The sequence below is a fragment of the Rhopalosiphum maidis genome, chromosome 4 (assembly GCF_003676215.2).
Source record: "Rhopalosiphum maidis isolate BTI-1 chromosome 4, ASM367621v3, whole genome shotgun sequence".
Classification (NCBI taxonomy): domain Eukaryota; kingdom Metazoa; phylum Arthropoda; class Insecta; order Hemiptera; family Aphididae; genus Rhopalosiphum; species Rhopalosiphum maidis.
The window spans coordinates 21,595,797-21,608,978 of NC_040880.1; the positions used below are offsets into that span (position 1 = coordinate 21,595,797).

At 27.5% G+C, this 13,182-nt stretch overlaps 1 protein-coding gene across 4 annotated transcripts in view; it reads left to right on the plus strand.

Annotated features, from left to right (window-relative positions):
* LOC113560419 (mitochondrial ribosome-associated GTPase 2) overlaps positions 1-13,182 on the plus strand; it is a 38,567-nt gene that overhangs the window by 11,290 nt on the left and 14,095 nt on the right. For 2 of the 4 annotated variants that reach the window (XM_026966283.1, XM_026966281.1), the window contains exon 1: positions 4,847-5,211. The exons of the other annotated variants lie outside the window; for them this stretch is intronic. The gene's annotated coding sequence lies outside the window, so the exon portion shown is untranslated. Of the gene's footprint in view, positions 1-4,846; positions 5,212-13,182 lie in introns of those variants that run through there. 4 annotated transcript variants of the gene reach the window in all.

A 13,182-nucleotide genomic window follows, 5' to 3' on the forward strand; every position in this document is an offset into this window, starting at 1 on the left:
GTAGTCAATTAACTCTGCGTATAGACTGTACAGATGTTGAGCGGCCTATAGTACTTCAACTACTATAGTAGCTCGTTTGAAACCGGCATGCAGATAAATATTTACTTGGGGAATATGTATTATAATAATGCATTTTGATTTTCTTAGCATCTTTTATATTTTAAGTGTTTATTTAAATTAACCTGTTTGAGAATTTAACAGCTTTATATTAATCTAACTATTCATAAATTTAAAAAATAAATATCTTATGAGTAATGCGATACAAGAAAGAATTAAATATCACTTACGAGTATCTAATACAGAATAATTATAAACATATATTAAAGGAATCTATAAAATTAAATGATTTGATGTTATATTTATATTTAAAGTTAATAAGTTGAGTTCAAAATAAAAATGTAGTACCTAGGTATATATATATAAAAAAAATTATAGGTATGCACTAGGTACATTTATTTATTTTACTAAAATGTATATTTAAAAATTATTATTGGGGTTTATAGCATAGTTACATAAATATTAAAAAACTATTATGCAAGTTAAGTATATGATGTATTTACCATTGACGTTAGAAATAAGACATAGGTTAATATAAAGCTCTTTAAAGATTGTTGTACTTTTTTGAAATATTTTAATCATTGAAAATAAAGCTTCTTATAAAGGTTAATTTAAATTTTTTCCTCGATTATTTTTATAGTTTAGGATAAAGAATGGAATGTGATATCATTCATTAGTACGTAATTTTGCTTAAAATGTGTTAATTGTTAATTAAACAGTTACGAGTTATGATATCCGTTAAACTTTCAAGAGAGTAAAGTTATTCGTGTTGAGATTTATTATTTTAATTTTATTATACTGTTAAAATAATTAATGACATAATATACAGAAGTAAACTTGAGTTATAAATAAATTATTGTAATTACTATGGTATTTTTTTTTAATCTATAATGTATACGGGGTTGGCTAAAACGCAGTTAAACGACATTACAAATTCAAAATCAATTGTTCTTTTTTTCAAGGAAGTCGTGTCTTAAAATTTGGAACATATTTCATAATCTCAGTAATATATTTTGTATTTATAGTCATTATTATATTAGTATTATGTCGTTATGTGTAGGTATATATAGATACAGATTTTACATATAACTGTTTATGTTAAAACTTAAAAGATGTCTTAAAATTAATTAACCTAACATTTTAAAGGAAAAGAATTTTTTTCCGAAATAATAATCCTAATAAATTATTAATATGGTTCAATATTTGTCTTATTTTTAAATATTACTATACAACGCTTACAAATTATTGTATAAATTAAAAATATTAAGTATTATATTCAAATTTAAACCGTATAGATAGTTTATGTTATTTTTGTTTTCGTAAATTTCTATGAGTAATGGTATATATTGGAACTACCTAAAATGTGTTCGTGTGAGTAGGAACTTATACTATAATTTCTGTTTCAACTTAATTATCCACGAACAAAATGGTGTTCTAATATTGTTATAACTATTACTATAATAATATATGGGTCAGGTTGATATAAATTTAGAGATGTTTCTTGTTGGGTTCTTTATATTTTTATTTGATATACTTGTAAACAGGGAAACATTTATTATGTATATAGTAAAATAATATATTATCATGAACTCGCCTAAGTGAGTGCGTATAACGCATTTATATGGTTCTTGACTGGGTATATATATTATATGTGCAGTATATGTGTGGATCAGATAAAAATTATTGTGCCCGGAAATACTACTCTTTCACTATAGCACCTGCAATTTATATAAATATGCGTTGAACTGTATTATGTGTAGTACTACACATTTAAAGTTAGAAGAAAGTAAAGAATTAACAGATCATAATACTGATTTGATATTATGATAATACACGCAAAACAATTAAGATTTTAAAATCGTTTAGACTGAGATTTTTATGGTTTATTTTTTATTTTTAGTAAATCCCATAAACGTATTAACGTTAAACTTTCACTCTATTAAAATTAAGCGTTACTAAAAAAAATACAGAGCATCATCGTTTCCCCCTCTCTCGGATTTTCTATCGTCGTTTAATTTAATTTTGATTATGTATATCATATATTGTATGTTCTATTAAATATAAATTAAAACTGGTATGCAACTTCTGTCTGCGGGATTAGTCATAGGTACACTGTCTTATTATGTATATTAAAAATACACGGATGGTTTGGATTTTGACCTAGAGAACATCACGCTTCTATAAAACCTCCTGTACACATATTGTATATCACGAGTAGTAGTGTACCTACATTCTCAGTTTATTAACAAAACTATGATGTATAGTTCAACTTTGACGGCGCAAGCAAACACCTACTCTACGCTTGCAGCAATATCGAGACGCGCGTAGCCAAATCCGGACGTTTATTAGTACTTACGCATTACGCCCACGAGTTCATTATACTTTGTTTTACGTAACTATTTACACTGTAGGCCGCCCTGGCAGCATGATTTTTGTCACGACGCAAAACTCGTTTATATATTTTTGTTTTCGACAATTTTTGTATAATTTTTACTTTCTATAAGACTATTGAGTAGGTCTCTCACATCAAATCCACTGTATTTTTTCTGGCATTATAGTGCAGCAGTAAGTAATTCATTAGTTTTAGAATTGGTACACCTATAATCTATATACTTAACGTTAAGATTTAAAGTTTTAAATTTATCAAAATTATTAAGTCTTCAATATACGTATCCATGAATTAATAATAATTAAATATTTTATATCATAATTTATTGTACCTAAAAGTATTAACTTTGTAATATGACCAAACGGTACATTAAATAATTGTACTTAAATTTGCATTTCAACTTTTGAGTTAATAAATGTCTACGGCCATTATTCTATTATCTGGTGTAAATATCGTTTAAGTTTGAATGACATGTCACGTGACAATTATTCACTTAACGATCGTATTATATACTAAGGTAGATTTTACCACATATTCTATTCAGCATTGTAGTTAAAATTTACATACTTCGTGATCATAAATAAAACTTCAACGATTTATTCATGAAGTTAAAAATAAAAGAAGTCAACAGGGGAAGGTTTCTTGTGCTTCAATTCTTACGATGCTAAAAAAAGCTGCTTACACAGTGACTTTTAATGTCTACACTCTTCTAAATATAATAGAACACTTAAGTGTTTTTGAAAAGATTGTACATTTTAGTTTTTAATTTAACATTCTTTAATAATATGATTTATGTACCTCGGACATTAGCCGCATATACTTATATGTTAGGATACGATAAATATTTGAAAAATAATTTCTATGCATATTTACATAAATAGATCGTAAATGTAAAGTAGTAAATAATAACTAATATAAAATTGGTTAATGTGTGCCAAATATATATATCTGTTGTGGTGTGTACATAACTTTTGTATAGGAAAGGGATTAGTGGGAACTTACGTCCAAAAGTAATAATGTAACCTTTTAAAGTAAGATTATAGTATTAAGTTGTATAAAAAATAATTTTAAGTAAGACAAGCAAACGTTAAGCAAGCCTCCGAAGGCCTAAAAGATTCTATGCCTAATGTTTATATAGTTATATATATACTTTCATGATAATTGATAATATTATATTAGTGGTCATGATTCATGATTGCAACTATCGCGTTTTACTATCACGTGCGGATTCAGCATATGAGAGCAATGAAGAAATTTAATCTATCGACGTAAATATGTTTATCTGAAACATTACGAAAAGGTATTTTAAAGTGGTTTTAGAATTTAGAGTAAGAACACTAATTATACAATTTATTGAGAAGTATAGAAAGTATTGTATTATTTTAAATATACAATTCTGTGTAAAAGGTACAACAATTTTTATTTAATATTTTTAAATAACTATCACAACTAATATTCCAAAAAACACAGAAATAGGGTTGTCTTGTAAATATTATTATCTGAAATTTTTATAAGTATATGTTTCAAGAATAAAATTCATGATGCCAACCACTCTAAGTCATAGATTAAATTTTGTTTATTCAGGTATAATAAAATCAAAAATAAAATTGTATTAATCTTTGTTAAAATAATTGATTAACCTTAAAAACAAATTACCATTATAAAAACGTAGTATTACAACTATTACAATAAGTTTTCCAAACAGTCCACGAGCCCTTTGAACATAAACAAACCTATAATATAGTATCCATATTTATACAAAATATATTATATTGTACTTGATACACGATATATTATACTAAGTCAGGTTCACAGCTACGTTGTCAGGCGTGTTGTGTGGTTTTTTGTGTGATAATTGTATTATTTATTGATTACCATGGTTTATCAGAAAGTTTCTAAGTTGGATCGAACTCAATTTTTGAACTTAACGACTCGATATAGACGACATGGCTGTAAACCCAGCTTTATATTGTTGTTTAGTTTAGCGACAACTTTGGTATGTCTAGAATTTAAAATTTAAAATTTTATAATTTCCTATTTCATGCAGATATATATTATAATAAGCACAAACGTTACAACCGTATTCGATCATCACGCGTGAGATAATTTTTTTTTTAAATAACTGATAATGATGATTATGACATGAAACTTACGCATGAGTATAATATTTTCAGTGCTCTAAATTGTTTTGCGGGAAAACGCGTATGGCGCTAGCGCGTGCGCCAACAAATTTCAAATATTGTACGTTATTATATTAGTTCGGCACGACGGTGGCGGAGCAGGGAAAAGTCCGTTGGTCGTGTTGTTTACGAGAATTCGCGTAGTAGGAGCGCTTTACGGGCGCGCGCGCGCGCTCACTATCTGCCGCCGCCAACGACCAGTGACCGGTAAACTGCGAGAAAAGTCTCGAGAGCTGTGTGGTATACGGTTTCACGCACGACACACGTGTTCGTCCGCGTCCGTTACGCGATTCCGGACCGTTCGGGATTAACGATAAGTATAATATGATATGAAATATTCACAATAATATTGTAAATAAACGCACGCGAACGATTTACTCGATTTTTTTAATTTTAATTTCTGTGACGATAAAAACAATAATAAAAGCTAAAACAAAAACTACCACCGCCCGGCCGCTTTTTATACGTATTTCGACACCCGAGTTAACGCATTTTCGTTTTTTAAAAACATCAAATGAGACGGAAAATGATACGTTGCGGTTGAGACCATCAACCACGTATACATCGCCGACAATCGTAAAAATGGTACGTTATATTATTGAATATTGACTATATTTTACTAAATGCATATTGCATATAAGGTCACTTATTATAGTTTATTTTAACGCTCCTGTCAGGGGTGTAATTTTAACGAAAAAAATTTCTAAGAATGCTAGTTTTACAATAATTATGGATTGCTTGATGAGCAAAACTTACTTCGCACCTACAATTTAAATAATTAAATATTTGATAATAGCTTCAATAATCTTGTTAACAAAATACGAATTAATTAACTACGCAGATGTTATATTATGTGGGTGATTCGAAGGGTGTCAAGCACACCCACCCTATCCAAATTGTGCCTATAACGCTTGTATTGAATATTTACGTGCCTTGAACCCGCGATCGACACATTTTATTACAGACAATCCACGTGAAAAGTTGTTTTTTTCGAGCTGGCGCAAATTCGATAACTTTAATATTATTATATTGTTGACAAGCTCCAGTGCTTAAAATATTAGTTCTATACGTGTTGAATATAATATAGGTACTATATAGAAATTTTATTATAGTATATAAACGCACTCTAAGAGACTACATAATATCTGAATATATATGTACTCAAGTCTCAAGTATACAATTGACCTTTTAATATTATGTAACTATACAGAATACATCTTATTTATCGTTATTCATTTGACTAACAAGTGTTCGTTATCTTTAATTAGGAATTTTTGTTTTTTGATTATTTTTATAAAATAACGGTTTAGATGCCTAAAACAAAATTTAATATTACAATAATTATCACATACGTTTGTTGATGTATAACTACATATCTTACAATTGCGATTTACAATGGTTCTTTAAATCAGTTATTTTTATAAATTAAATTACGAAATTTATATTACAAATTACTTTCTGACTTTATTGAATATAATTATTAAAATTGTTGAAGAGTGAAAAAACAAATTACTTATACACATATTTTATAGATTTCTTTGTTATAATAAATTTAAAATTATATCAAAAAATAAATAAATTGTTATTTATATACTTACAATAGTATTTATAGTATCAACTCTATTATCATGGAGTGTGTCGTAGCTTAAGTATATTAATACTAAATTACTATTATTAATAATACGTATAATTTTTAACTTTATTTTTTTTATGAGTTGAATAGACTTGTGAATTTTCAATACAATATAATATGCTTTATACATCTGTGTGTACGCGTGTTATGCGTGTTTATTCCAATATTTCACTCTCAATGTTAAAAGAGAAGCAAACCTATATTTCTGAAACTAGCACGAGAGCCCGTTGTCAGAGTGTAGTTACTATTCCCCCAAAATATGTCAAGTTCCATCATTATCAGCGTGTTAGGCTCTCAAGAATATTAAACTCTCCCCTTTTGACCGAAAGTACCTCTCACGTAAGCCAATAATATTGTGTTAGTTACCCTCGTGCTGTGCACATAAAGTTCACTACCCCGATCGAAGTTGACAGATATACGTGATTAGAACCTATATCATACTGTAATTAATTAATTTGTTAATTTTTAATTTTTGCGGTTGTCTATAATTTATTTTAAATTTTTAGAAACATTTTTATTATTTATATACCTCATTCAGAATATATGCTTTTATATTTGTGTTAGCACAAAGAAGAATATATTTTTATTTATTTATTAGTTTTAACAAAAAGTTATTATACCTACATTTTTATTTAATTTAAAGCTTTGTACATACTTTCGCTTTCTCGACATATTATACTTAAAGAAAGGACAAAAAATTAGTTTGTCGGGGGAGATTATAGAAGTTAAACAATTGCAATGTAATCGATCTACATCTAAGGTGAATGCCGTCCGGGTGCTATACTACCGTGACATCTCAAATCGTCTACAGCGAAATTTCACTGATCACGATCACGGAATTATAATTTAATATACATTTTTTGTTATTATTGTTTTTACTTTTGAGGAAATAATATCTTTTGGGATATACCTACTGACGAGTTTTCATTTTTATGTAACACGAAAAGAATTGTTAAGAATAGTATAGCATGCTCTAAGTCTATATTGACAACACATTATATACTTGTATAATGTTTATACATGTGACTTTAGGTAGAAAATCGATAACCTATATTTGAATATTTTTACATTGAGTATATTTTAATTCTAGAAATTTAATATTATAATTATAATTTATAATAAATAAATTAATTTGTTTCATTTTTTTTTATTTTTTATTTATTTATAAAATATTTTTCTTTCTATATTATAATTTAATGAACAAAATAAGACCTATTATGTAGGTATACGTTTACACATTAGTGGATAATTACGGCGGTAATCGCCACTTAAATTTTTCATAACGAATGAACATATTTCAATGAAATTTGTGTAAACAATTTGATGATAAATTATTCCGTGGCTCATGTATTTGGATTATATTGTAATATATATATTATATATGATATAACGAACACGGGTTGTAACTCTCACGTTTGAAAGTCTTGTCTAAACTTAATCATTTTTTTTTTTAAATTTTAAAGTAGGTGTTTACATAGGATTGGCCGAGTGTGGGTTGTTAGGTCGTTCAGGCGTTGACTAATTCGGAAAACGACAGGATCAAAACGTAGTGTTGAAGCCACGGGTCCACCACGCCTAGATTTATTATTTTATAATAAACGTTGCACACGAACCATCAACAAAAAGATCATATTAAATTATTTCGCTTTGCTGTTTGTCATAGACAGGAAAATGCATCGATAAATTAACACCTGCATTCATTATTGTTGTTTTTATACAGATAAATATTCATTAATATATATGATCGATTTACAATGAAAAGTATACCTATTTATAAATATATTTGTAACGAAACCAGCAAACGAAATCGGACTCGCAAGAAGCAGCGTTCACTGCACTTATAACGTAATACACTGGGTGTAGTGTCACGATGATCTGACGATTTTACATTGATATTACATTTAGATATGTCAGAAATTCGCGTGATACATCCTGTATATGTATATGTACTGTACGATGACGATTCCGTGGTTGTGCGGTATTTTCTGCGTGAGAGGACGTCGGCCGCCGTCAGATTCTATTGTCATTTTATCTCGAGCGCGTGCTGAACAGATATAGCATTACAAATTTACAATATAATACGTTGACGACGGCGATGATAATAATGATGTTCCGTATATATGTATCGTGTGTCAACCCAAAGCATTCGTCAATGACGTACAGCGGTCGTATAGTCTTCTATTATATAGGTATGCCCGACCAGTCTTATCAAGATTCCGAATAATAATAATAATAATAATAATTATTATTATTATTATTACTATTATAGATATGTATTAGTATTATGTAAAAAGTTTGTCGTTTTTCATCGGTTTCCCTCGACGATTACTCCGCGTATAGTCTAAAGGACAGCGGTAAAAGTCAATTTCTTAATCGACATAAAGGGATACGATTGTAACGACTATATATGCGCACGCGCGTTTTCTAGAATTTATTGATAGTAAGTATATCTAGACATGTTACTCATTTTTATTGTTGTAAGACAAAGACAAAATTATATTGATTTTATTTTAATGCAGTATACTGTCGTAGTATTGGGAGCCAACCATTAATTATATATTCATATTGTAAAACTTTATTTAGATAAATAGATAATATATTATTTTCGTATAATTTATTCTGAAAATTGTAATGTAACTATCAAATTTAGAGCAAGTATTAAATTTTGGTTGAATTTCTAAGACGTTAAAATATTATTATAAAAATTTCAATCGTTTTCGAGCTTAGCGGACATTGATAACGAATCAATTGTCTAAATGTTTTTCGATGACCATCAATGACAAAATATCTAAATACCTAATAATAATTCAATATTTTTTTGCCGCAATGCAGAGGTCGGTTAATAGTTTCTAAAATTTTAATTTTTAAGCATTATTAAAAAAAAAAAATACCTTGTTAACTTGAGTGTGATTAAATTTGCAATAGAAAATAAATAAATAAAAAATGGTAAATAAAAAATCTACCCCTGTAGGTACCACCATATATATGTACTACATCAGAATTGTTTTTTTATACGATTAAACATCTGATATACTGTATATAGTACTATAGTCCACTTCAGATGCAGTTCATATAATGTTCATTGCGTTTGTTGTATCGATTTATATTGATGTATAATTGAAAGTCAAAACCATTTATTTTACTTTACTCGTGGTTTTATTACACATTGGTACTTGAATTATCTTTAAACTCCTACGGAAGATATAAACTTATTTTATATACGATTGGTAAATTAGTAAACTAAAGTAATAGCTTAGGTTTTAGGTACCCATGTTACAATATGCAGTTGTGTATATTTAATAATAATATATGCTATATACGTATACAATATACATGTTTCGATATCATAAATATATAAATTGTTTAAATTGTAAATATTTTTTTTTTATTGGATAAATATTATATATTATCTATGTAAGACATAGGATGGATAACAATAATATTATATTAAAAAAAAAATATATTTTATATTTTATTGTTTTGATAATAGCCACAAAATAATAAACATGCTCATTATATTTTATGAAAGTAAATAACTTCTTGCATGTTTTATGTGTCACGTTTCTTAGTACAACAATGGAAGAGTATAATAACATTTAAGGGTAAAATAATTTATGAAATGTGCTCCTCATTATTGGTTTAAGTACTAAAATACTTCCTTATAATAAGTTATAACCCTAGTAGGTAATATCTCTGCGAAATAATTTAGTAATGAAATATCATATTTACTATGTAGGACGTAGCTATGTAGGTATTATACGTCTTGTGATCCTGAATATTTAAAGTCGTAATTCTATAACATAAAATATAAATAAATAATAATCATAGAAAAAGATTGCGTTTACAATCTAGTCGAGGGTGAATCATATAATATCATAGCCAATGTAGGGAGATTAATATTTTATGTTGAGGTAATAGAATGAGTTCTATAATACATTTATACATTTATGATACAACTAACTGTTAAGTTATTTTTATACAGTAGGTAGTATTTTACTATACAGCACCTACCTACATTAGTTTTTATATTTCGAAATTTATCTTGTTCCTTGACGAGTACAAAATAAGTATAAAAACCTTGAAAACATTAATTCTATTCATTGGGTATACTTTATAAATACATGGTAAAATAGTTTACATTCATCCAAAATTATAACAATTCTACACATCTATATAAATTCCTTTAAATTATAAATGCGTAAAAGTGATTCTGTGTGAATAGTTTAATATTAAACATTATAAGTACTTATAAATTTAGATGCATATAAGCTTCTTTTAATACATTTATACGTGTTAGGAACAAAATGCTGTTTATTATTTTAATAGTTATAGTAATATATTGATCGATTATAAAAACTGCAGAATGATCATTATGTTTGTATAGGCTTTTAAAAAACACTTAAAGACGAGAAAAATCAACAGTTGGATAATATTTTTAGTTAGTCACGTTTAAATTAATATGTTTAGTTTTACATAATATATGTACCGCTTTGTAATTCTATGGATAGTTCAAACAATATTATGCAAGTTATAACTACTAGTATCATGCGTGTATTTGGATGTACCATGTACGAGTACACTTGGGTATTTTTCTGTTTCTTGAGTCGTCCTCCCCTCTTTTGACGGATATAAGTATATAACTCACAAGTCCGTGACCGAACTGACAACGACATTTTTTCTTTACATACAAACGATATTCGACCATATTTGGTATGTCTCACGAACGATGAATCACCAAAAACGATGTATAAGTTACCGTCAACAACGATAAACAATAATATTTTACAAAGGGAAGCGTATTCTGAGGTAAAAGAAATTATATAATTAAGATACTTGACAGTATAAGTAGGAGCGCAGATGTGCAGAGAAATGTTTAAATATTTAATTCCACCCACCCTCAACGGGCAAACGGTACTTTGTGTAATTTAATGTTATGCGTCTATACCATTATAAGTTTTATAAAGTTTATAAAAACATTAATTATTAAAAAATATAACCGCGCACACTTAAACTCAGTTTTTGAGAATAAATTTATCATTTTATTATTATAATAATCTAAATTAACTATGTTTCTTTAAAATGATTGATAATGATTTTAATCGAGCCAGATAAAGACGTACGTAAAACACGGATTTAAAATATCTCGTCAACTTTTTATGTAATCGACCTAATATATTTTCACAATAGTTTATTGTAAAAATTTGTAAAATGTTACCATGTTGTATCGTTTTAGTTCAATATAATACTTATTACCTTTTATACCGTAAATTTCTTATTTTTATTGGATTTCGTGTTTCGCCTTAAAATATGTACAAAATAAATATAATTGATAATATCTAGGTACACCGTATACCTTTTACCTTTATATTTTGGAATTTTTTAGTGTGTTAAATGATGACTTTAGCTATAGAGAAACATGTATATCTTAACTATTTTCAATAATTTATACAGTTGAAGTCGATTGTGTTTAAAAGCCGTCTTGCCGTTTTTATGACTGTGATTTGGACGCAGTGGTGGCACTATAGTAACCGGTAAAGGATAAACAGATAACAATAATATGATACTACTACGAGCAGGCCAAATCGAAATATAAATTGACTCGACTGTGACGTTCACAATTTGCCGATCGTCTATAAGTCCGATGTCGTTTTCTTCCATTTGTTGGTAAATCGGTATTTATACCGACGTACTGTACCATTGTTTCCGTACCCATAAACATCATGCTTAACGGTTTTCGATGTGAACATGACGATTTGCTGCAATTGTGTGGAATATATTTTTTTATATTTATTAAATTTTAATCGTTTCAAAAAATTTTGTTTTTACAATGATTTTAAGCAAATATAAGTTATAGGTTTAATATTTTGTAGCTTATATTGAAAAGATAATATAATAATATAAAAATAAAAATACGGAACTAAAAGAAAAATCAATTTGTAAAATGTATATTATAATTATTAACTATAGTGAGCTATAGCGTTTTAGTGTTTACGAGAATTAAGATTTAGATGATAATCCTGATGTTGATTGTGGAGATAGAAAGACATCCTACAGAAAGCGTGAGTTTAGTCTGCAGATTTTTGTTCTTATTGGTACTGATTTTTTAGTGAAGGACTCCTTCAATTGAATTTAGTCGTAAGTGAAATTTTTTAAATTGTTTTGGATCCTATGTCCAAGTAAGCTATTCCAATGTCGTTATGGAGCTATTTATTACGTATGAACCAGAGTGCTTAAGGAGTATATTATGAGAAATCTATCTTGTGTAGTTAAGAGATTACCAAACTTAATCTAACTTAGCAGAATATATGAATGACGTATGCACTATGTATATTCTATATCGGTGTTTTGTAAACGTCCTACGTTATAGTGACTTTGTAGGTATATTTTATCAATCAGTCTGGTGAAAATTAACTGTTAATTAATTTGGAACCTACGCCATATTTTGTTATTTTGTCGTAAATATTTCTATATGATATATTATTTAAAAAGGTAGGGCCAAGTCTTAGAATTTTCCACTCGTGCCATTTTTAATAGGTGAATCCACATCAATCAAATTAGTTAATTATTATACGTATCTATAACAATAAAATTACAAAAGCTTATAGCTACTTTCTCAGCACCCTTTTTGATTAAAAAATTATAAATTTTATCATAAAAGAAAAAATGATAGGTATCTACTATTTAGTATTATAATAAACTTATATAGAATCTGTTTGGTACTCGGAATTGTGCTAACAAAATAGAAAAAACATTTAAAAATTAATTCAAGTAAATATTTATAAAACAATAATATATAATACATATTTTTTAAAGATTATTATTAGAAAAATGTACATAGGTAGCGTCTCAAATACTTAAAACTCTATAAAAACATTGAAATTCAAAAAAAAAAATATATATATAGTAAATTAGTTAAATTTAAA